Here is a 10066-nt window from a genome sequence, read left to right on the forward strand (position 1 = left end):
TCCGCTACCACCATTTGATATTTTGAGTTCGCGATTTTTCCGTTTCCTAAGGTGTTTAGGCTAATTAGGAATGGTTCTACATCGAGAACACCGCCACTCATCATTGCCATGAGGTCGTCATCGACATTGATCACTTCACCATTTTGACACCCTAACCGTAAGCAAGAACGGTAACCTCTATATCATCTTGGTATCGTGGTATCCCATCATTGTACATTCATTCTTGCCATACTATTGATAACCCTAACCCATTTTGCATCACTTGCCTATCGAGACTAGCCATTGAGTATTGACGGGAATGTTACTTGTGCACAATAGTGATCATCGATATACACCTTCCATTGCATACATACCATATCATCTTGGTATCCTTATATTGGTATCATCATATCATCTCTTGTGTCACAAGATTGTTCCTGCATATACACAATTACTATCTTGGTTCGTACATTACGCATAGTGGCCATAACAAAAAAGAAGAAGAAGAATAAGCTTTTAAGCAAAGAGAAAACAAAGAGCTTGTAAGCAATAGCCATAGCATCGCCACATTGCATATCATTCTACTTGATCATCTTGGATCATCGTGTGTGAAACACCGAGAACCATACATAATAGCATATTTGAGATAGAAAGTTTATCCAATTTGCATTTTATACACGCGCTACTGCTATGGTGCTATAGCTAAAGGTTAGCAATAGCGTTTGTTCACCCACGCTACTGTTATATCTACTTAGTAGTAGCGCTACCTCCAAAAGACGCTATTGGTAATTACTAGCAGCGCGTCTCACTGCCCATGCTACTACTATTATTCTGTCAGGACCCCGACTCAATGCCACATCGATCTAGCATGTAACACCTCATATCACTTTGCGGCCTCACGCACGGTATTCCCACGGGTGTCGCCTTACCAGGCCCAGGACCGTTTGCGCCTTTTGGCACACGTATATGATAGTGTCGCTAGCATCCATATGACAAGGAGCCCGAGCTGACATGGCTAGTCGTGAACCCAAAGTGGCACTAACTTACAGGGACAGGCATACATGACCCAGCAATGAACGTGTCGGTCATCAGCGAGTGAATCCGGGCTGTAGCAACTGAGCTAGCAGGACTCCGGTAAACCGGGCTGTAGTAGGCTAACAGGACTACGGAAGACACCGCGTGACATTTCCCCGAAGGGACAGACACAGGAACGAAGAAGGACACATGCTGGCCAGCCTAAGTGTTCCGGAGCAATAGCAAGCTACCAAGGCTCAGTGGAAGCACTAGGAGACATTTCCCGGTAAGAGAGGCTACCAAGGATAAACAACTAGATAGTCAGATCCCACACATACCAAGCATTTCAATAACATACACACAATATGCTCGATATGTGCAAATACAACATGGCATCACAACATGACTCTACAACTCAAGTATTTTATTCAATAGGCTCCGAGGAGCGAGATATTACAAACATGGGTCTCACGACCCAACATTCAAAGCATACAAGTCAAAGCACATGCGGAAGCTTAACATGTCTGAGTACAGACAACTACAAATGAAAAGGGCTGAGAAGCCTGACTAACTACCAGATCCTGCCGAGGGCACAAGATCGTAGCTGAGATAACAAGCTAAACGTCAAAGTTCACGCGAAACTACTAGTGGGACTAAAGTCTCTCTGCAAAACATAAAATAGGCAAACATGAGTACAAATGTACCCAGCAAGACTTACATCAGAACTATCTACATATGCATCATTATCAACAAAGGGGATGGTGGGGTTTAATTGCAGCAAGCCAGCTTTGACTCGGTGGCTATCCTGAACTACGACTGCAAGTAACTCTTTTGAGGTGGCGCACACGAGTCCACATATTCACCATATCAATACACCACTATGGATCCGCTCCCGTCTCCCTACGAGATCGCCATCCATAGCACTCATGCTTATCTTGCGCATTTTAGAGTATCCACTTTCACTTGTCTATGAACTGTATAGGCAACCCAGAGGTCCTTTACCGCGGACGCGACTATTCGAATAGATGACGTTAACCCTGCAGGGGTGTACTTCTTCACACACGCTCTCACCACTTACCATTGTTTACATGACATGTACTCGGCAACCTTCAAGCAAAAGCCTAGCGAGGGTGTCGGGCACGGCCTACCTAAACACTCAAGTCTCTAGTCCATGTTTATCGCCTATTCAGGTTCCATCCGCAGGGAGTCCGACCGAGGTTTCAACATACGGCCCCAAACAATGTGCACAGGGTTCCGCGACACCAAACGGGCGCCCGGCATACCCGGCCACGTGCCTACCGCACCACAGCCCACCCCTCGGGTCAGCGCTACCCATGGCCTCCAGCATACTACAAACACCAGAAACTACTTGCAACTCCTGGACAGAGGACAAGGATGATTAAGAAGCCGAGAGGGTCCATTGGTTTCGGGCCCAATGCGTGGTACTAACTGTTTCATGGATCACAAACACAGAACTCAATTCCTGAGGACGACTTCAATGAGACAACCCACCATGTACTCCTATATGGCCTCTCACCTCTACCTTTACCAAATCGTGTTCACACACTTAACTCTCAGCATCAGAACATAGAGCACTGCACTCCAATTCATTCCTGAGGACGGCTTCAATGAGACAACCCACCATATACTCCTACATGGCCTCTCACTGGTACCATTACCAAATCGTGTTCACACACTTAGCTCACACACAGTAGGACATGTTCATCACTGTTCCAATTCATCCCCGATGAATCGGACCTGACACAACTCTAAGCATAGCAGGCATGACAAACAAGCATGAATGAGTAGGCACATCAAGGCTCAAACAACTCCTACTTGTGCTAGTGGGTTTCATCTATTTACTGTGGCAATGACAGGTCATGCCGAGGATAAGGGGGTTCAACTACCGCAACAAGTAACAGATGAATCGTTGTTGTCCTAATGCAGTAAAAGAGAGCAGGAGCGAGAGAGTGGGATTGTATTGGAATGGACAAGGGGGTTTTGCTTGCCTGGCACTTCTGAAGATAGTATAGTTCTTAATCAGTGTCATCGAACTCATCGTCGGAACCACGTCTATCAAGAGGGGACAAACACCGGCAAACAAGGAAGAACACAATCAATGCAATGCACAGTATGATGCATGATCATGACATGGCAATATGCTGTAGTTTGAGCTAATGCAACTAGCAGTAGGTTAAATGAAGTTGGTTTGAATCTAAGATTCAAATTCAAACTCCATATATGACATTTCAAATGCCATTAATTCAAATTGTTGTATACAGCAGCTTTAAGTTTTTCAAACATGCATGATAATGCCATAAACAGATTCTTTGGATTTTTCTGATTATTTTTCATATATAATTTATTTCATTCTGAGTTACGGTTGATTTTATATGATTTTTAGAAGTTTATAACATTTTCTGAAATAAATAAACCATTTAAGATTTATTTAAATTCTAGAAGAATTACTGCGGCAACATGATGTCACTATGATGTCAGCGGTCAACAGGGCTGGTCTAGGTCAACCTGAGGAGTGGGGCCCACTGGTCAGTGACACAGAGCTAAACAATGGTTAACTATTAACTAAGTAGAGGCTTAATTAGAACGTGGGGCCCAGTGTTAGTGGCACGGGGCGGTGATTAGTGGCTAATTAAGCCAGCCACGTCATCCAGTCGGGGTTAGGCCGCCGGCGACCTCAACCGACGGCGGAGGCACGCCGGAATCTCTGTTCCGGCGACCATTCGTCGCGCGGGTGGATTCTACGGGACCCTGGGGATGCGCCGCGTCCAACGGTGCCACTGGTTGGTCGCGTAGTCGCCGGAGCTGACGGCGACGAGCACATCCGTGGCGGCGCTCGCATGGAGTTGGCCGGGACGGTGTTGTGTTGTACGGGAGGAGGAGCTAGTGGTGGCTACGGGCTCCTAGAGAGGCGGGGAGAACTATGACGCGTGCAGGGGCGGCTAGTTCGGGCTCTGGCCACGGCGACGCCATGGCCGGCGGCACGGAGCTCTTGGCTCTGGTGGCTAGGCGGGCTAGATGAGGGGATTGACCGCGGGGAGAGGGGGGAAAATGCTCGGGGGCTCACAGCGGTGCCGTAGGGATGGCCAGCATGCTCGGGGAAGCTCGGACGGCGGCAAGTCGACGGTGGAGATCCGCGGCGGCCGACGGTGGAGAAGAGGTCGGGGGAGCCCCTGCAGGGCGCGTCCGCTCGCGTGGCTTGGCGGAGACGGCGTAGAGGTCCATGTTAAAGCTTCTTGGCATGTCGGAGGGACATGTGGAGGCCGGTGGCCATGGTGGTGACGAGCGGCGTCGGCGGCAGCGCTCGGTGGCATTGCGGAATCGAGCAGAGGAGGGAGAGGAAGTCCTGGGAGAGAGGGGAGAGGTGCAAGGGGTCGAGGGGAGTGTGTGGCGCCCTCGAGTGCCTCCAGCGGTGAGCAGGTAAGCAGGAGGTGGTCGGCGTGTGGTCGCACACGTCGGGCATGCGCCCTTCGTCCTCCTAGCAAAAGGAGGAAGACAACAGGGGAGGTGGAGATGGGCTGGGTCGGCTATGCACAGTGTTGGGCTACAGGAGCACCAGGTAAGAAAGCCCAGGTAAGGGTTTTCCCCTTTCCGTTTCCTTTTTCTATTTCCTGTTTTTATGTTCTGGTTTAAAATAAATACTAAACCATTTTATAAAATCCTGGAAATAATTATGGGTGCCGTCTGAATTATTCCAGTGACCCTTATCAATTTCCAACATTTTTGGAGCATCTAAAATATATATAGCATTTAAATAGCTCCAATTCAAATATGTTTTATTTAATTCAAAATCCAAAATGCCATGGAAAAATGTGCATCATATCTGGTTACTCTTTCCAGCATTTTCCAAAAATGATGAACATTTTTTAAGGCCATTTGGGATCCTGAAAATATATTTATTTATTTTAGTTGAACCTATTTGAATTCCATTGATGCTAGGGTTTGATCATCCCCCATTTCAAAGTTTCATAAAATTTAAACATGATGCATGGATGCTTATGGAAAGACAGACATCTGTGACATATTCTGTATTTTATTTCTTTTTTATTGTATGTCGTATTCGTACACCTTTATACAAGTTTTCATATAGTAGCAATTTAGAGATTGTTTTTACATTATAATGAGTTATTAAATCACTAGGTGAAAGAACCGTGGATTAGTTTCAAGTGGATGGACCCTAAGTGACTAAGTCATGGATTATCACGATAATCCATGACTTGATCACTTAGGATCCATCCACTTGAAACTGATCCGCAGTTCTTTCACCCAATGATAGAATAACTCATCATCATCATCATCATCATCATCATCTTCATATTAATATAAAAACTCTTGCATCATATCATCACCAACAATACTAGCTAATAATCATCATAGTCATTACCACCAACACTATTTAATCATCATAGTCATAGTGTAGCTATCTAATCACCACTAACACTAGCTAATAATAATCATCATAGTCATTACCACCAACACTAACCATTTAATCATCATAGTCATAGTATAGCACATCGTCATCTTCAAACTCATTCTAGCTAGCTAATCACACCTGCTGCTCTCTCTCAGGTAAAATAGCATAGAACATGTGTAGCACTCCTGCTTCATCATATTGGAGCATGCAGATGAACCTGTCTCCTAATTGTGGGCCGCGCTTCTGATTGCTTCCCCCTAGTACTTTTTTGCGATCCTTCACAATTTTGCTCCAGTCTTTGACTATTAAGACTTGCTCACTTTTAGAAATCCTGAATGCACTCATGTGCAATTTAGGATGTCTTGGCCGTAAGCTAACCATTGCCATGCGACCTTTAGGCTCGATCCAATGAGGCACAACTATCATCGAGAGTTACTGTTGAAGAACATCGTAGTAACATACTTAGCAATGAAGTTTAGGTTAAAAATAACGTATGCAGAAGATGCACTAAGGACAATTAGTAAAAATCTTACCATCTTTCCTAAATAGATGTGACTGTAGTTCAATACGCTCGCACGTTTTGAGTACTAAGATTTTCAAGTCAAGGAAAACAATTTGTCTTGACAGTATCAAGATCCTCAAGCCATGAAACATAATGACTTATCTCCTCGCGGTTTAGTTCAGCCCTGGAACAGTAGTAGGTCATGTCTACCAAGCGTCGGACATGTTTCCTTGAATGGAAATAAGATGTCAATAGAAAGTAGTTGTCAACTATTTTTGAATAAACAATATCCAAGACATAAATATGGTGGAGAAACTCACATAATTGTAGAACTGGAGGCGTCTGCACATCGACCCAGATGTCGATATTACCTTCAATATCATCTTCCGGACGAATATCAAAGGTGATAAGCATATCAGGCTCAAATGCATAAGCCTTGCATAGTGCTCTCCAATTTTTGCATTCAAAATAGGTGTAGGTGTCTGCATTGTATAATTTTGCGGTAAAAGTATAACCATGCTCGGTCAGTGAACTCTCTTTACCTCCATAGTTTCCGTAGAACTGAAACCAATCTTATCCAAGACAAAAATTCTTGCATGGCAAGGGATACGCTAGTAGAATAGTAAAAAATTAAAATGATAAGTTGAAGCAAAAGAAGCAGAAGTCATGCTTAATTATGAAAAAAAGACTTGTCATTGTGACTTACTGTATCCACTTCGAAGGTCTCATCCAGCTTGATGCTGAAGGGCCTATCATCAACTACGAAATTTCTGTCACACAGGCCGCACTCGTCTTTGCAGTATTTGCACATACCGACATCCTTTTCGTCGTCAGACATTTCCTATGTTCATAGTTGAAACATTAATTGAAAATCGATCGAAGGCAACTACCAAGAAACTCAACACACAAATCTGGGGCACTCTATATTTCCTACATATTCTAGCATAAGTCATTCTTAAATTCACGGAAAAATCTAGCATGACCTTTGCTAAAATAGGACATGTCGAGCGCCTGAAATTTGTCGGAACAGAAATGAATCAACACTCTGGCAAAACATATGTCACTCGGATTTTCCTTGCGATACAAAGATGTTCATACACATACAACGATGCTTAAACTTGCAATTCCATCCGGATCAATTATCATAAGCATTCGCACATGAGCTCACCGACTAAATACCCTAGTTCTACTCTATTCAACACATCGAGGAGTGAAGAAGGAGGAGGTGGACTTTTAGCTCACCGACTCGGGTGTAGAGGAAGTAGAGGTAGCTCGGATGATGATCACTCCAAGGAGACACGACTCTACAAAGCCTGCATATTCCACCGAGTAAAATTTTAGATCATCAAATCTCATATAGCATTCTTTGATGACAAAGTGATAATGACATAAAAATAATTAAATTTTCCATACCTAAATTCTCTTACTAAAAATAAACTAGTTCTATTAATTCAACTAGTTCGACTAAGCACTTACTATAAATAAAAATAATTAATTTTCTTACTAATTCAGCTAGTTTAACTAAGCACTTACTATAAAAAATAATAATTAATTTTCTTATTAATTCAACTAATTCTATTAAGCACTTACTATAAATAAACTAGTTCTATTAACCACTTAAATTCTATATACATTCTACAAAATTCTACCTATCTATACTATTGAAAAAACCTACATTGTACCTATTGTCGGTGTCAAAACCGGCGGACCTCAGGTAGGGGGTCCCGAACTGTGCATCTAAGGCTAATGGTAATAGGAGGCAGGGGACACAATGTTTTACCCAGGTCCAGGCCCTCTCGATGGAGGTAATACCCTACTTCCTGCTTGATTGATATTGATGATATGAGTATTACAAGAGTTGATCTACCACGAGATCGTAGAGGCTAAACCCTAGGAGCTAGCCTATGATTATGATTGTTCTTGTCCTACGGACTAAATCCTCCGGTTTATATAGACACCGGAGGGGGCTAGGGTTACATAGAGTCGGTTACAGAGAAGGAAATCTACATATCCGAATATCCAAGCTTGCCTTCCACGCAAAGGAGAGTCCCATCCGGACACGGGATGAAGTCTTCAATCTTGTATCTTCATAGACCAACAGTCCGGCCAAAGTATATAGTCCGGCTGTCCGAGGACCCCTTAATCCAGGACTCCCTCTGTAGCCCCTGAACTAGGCATCAATGACGATGAGTCCGGCGTGCAAATTGTCTTCGGCATTGCAAGGCGGGTTCCTTCTCCGAATACTCCATAGAAGAATTAGAACACAAGGATCGTTTACGGCTCTGCAAAACAAATTCCACATACCATCGTAGAGAGTATAATTTTCCACAAATTTAAATTGCCGACAAATTTTTATGACATCACGCCATGGTCCGGTCTTTATTTGAACCGTTTTTCATAACCAGCCACTACACGCGCTGCGAGGTGGTTTTATTGCCACGTCTTGTCGAGGCAGAGATCGTGTCCCCCTTATCACGGGATTCTCATCAATACAGGTGTGGGTAACCCAACCATGTTTGTTTAATATGACTCCTCGATTTTAGGCAAGTCCCAGACGGTCACGCAGGGGACGCTTGATATTCGTCCTCTTTATAAAGGGGGACCAAGGCCTGTCCTTTTCTTCCCACGCTCGATCCTTCCCCTCCCGCACCTCGAGTTCCAGCACCCAAGGCTCAAGCTAAAGCACTTCGGACCTTCAACCATGTCCGCATCCAATCTTCAAGGCCGGCGGGTGGCCTCCTCCACCACAAAGGAGGACATCCAGAAGCTTAGGGAGGCCAGGTATCTCACCGCCGAAATCCCACACAGGCTGCCTGCCCAAGGGTAGGTCATACCCACTCCCGAACCCAACGAGAGTGTCATATTTATTTACCATTTCCTCTGAGGGCTAGGTTTCAGTCTCGATCCCTTCATGAGGGGGCTTATGTTCTATTACGGGCTATATTTCCATGATCTAGCTCCGGATTCCATCCTTCACATCTCGTCGTTTATCGTCGTGTGTGAAGCCTTTCTCCGCATTACCCCCCACTTCAGCCTATGGCTCAAGACTTTCAATGTGAGGCCGAGGGTGATTGACGGGCGTCATGCGGAGTGCAGAGGTGCTATAATAAGCAAAGGCGTCGCTGCCCCATGGCCGAAGGGTTCTTTCACGGAAACATCTGATTTATGGCAGCAGAAGTGGTTTTACATCACAGCTCGCCGAGGTACAAAGCGGGCCGCTGCTCTAGTGTTCCTCTCGGGCCCCCCACCGCAACTGGCGTCATGGGTCAACAAGGGGCTGGATTGGGGGCCGATTAACAACGTGCTGACACTGCAAAGCCGCATCCGAGACCTCCTTAAGAGGGATACCTATCTTGTCAAGATAATGCAAGTGATGCTGGTTCGTCGAGTCCTGCCCTGCCAGTGTCATCCTCTCTGTATGTGGGAGTTCAACCTAGAAGGACTGTGAACCATTCAACAATTCTCCGGCATGACGCTCAAAGAGATGTATGGGTCATTCTTCGGATCACGAATAAAGTGCACGGACACCACCGAGGATGTGGGTCTCAATTGCAACCGCTCGGATACCCAAGTAAGTAATTCCGTGACCGAACACACCATCCTTTATGTTTATTATAACACCATTCTGAAAAATTGCTATCTGCCAGGATTGGCTAAGGAAGGCGGAGAGGATTAGGTGTTCGGCCCTCTTCCCGAAGGCTCGCCGGATCCTTTGTTGACCAGGATACTTGAGCGTGCGCCGTATTAGGTGCCATTAGGAGAAGGTGAGGGGAGGAATAGAGAAGCCGCAGGTGGGCCTCATTTTTTACACATCCAAATCGGGGGAGCAAGCGCCTCCACGAAGGAGGATAATCGGGGAGGGCAACCTAAAGTCCCCTATCCTCAAGGTAAGAAAAGGGCCGCCTCCGAAGATTTGGAAACGGAGGCTTCTAAACGAGGGAAGAAAACCTCGCAAGGGGGCCGACCCTCCACCGAGCCGTAAGTGAAAGAGTACTTTGGTAGACATACCCCGTTTTGTCTCTGAGGATAATGACCAAAACATATTTGTTGCAGTCCGGCTCGTAGCCCTTCTCCATAGAGTTCGTCCTCGGGGGATCTTCCTCCGGAGATGATGGAGAGCGAGATGCCTCCCCTGCCTC

The sequence above is a fragment of the Triticum aestivum genome, chromosome 6B, assembly GCF_018294505.1.
Source record: "Triticum aestivum cultivar Chinese Spring chromosome 6B, IWGSC CS RefSeq v2.1, whole genome shotgun sequence".
Classification (NCBI taxonomy): Eukaryota; Viridiplantae; Streptophyta; class Magnoliopsida; order Poales; family Poaceae; genus Triticum; species Triticum aestivum.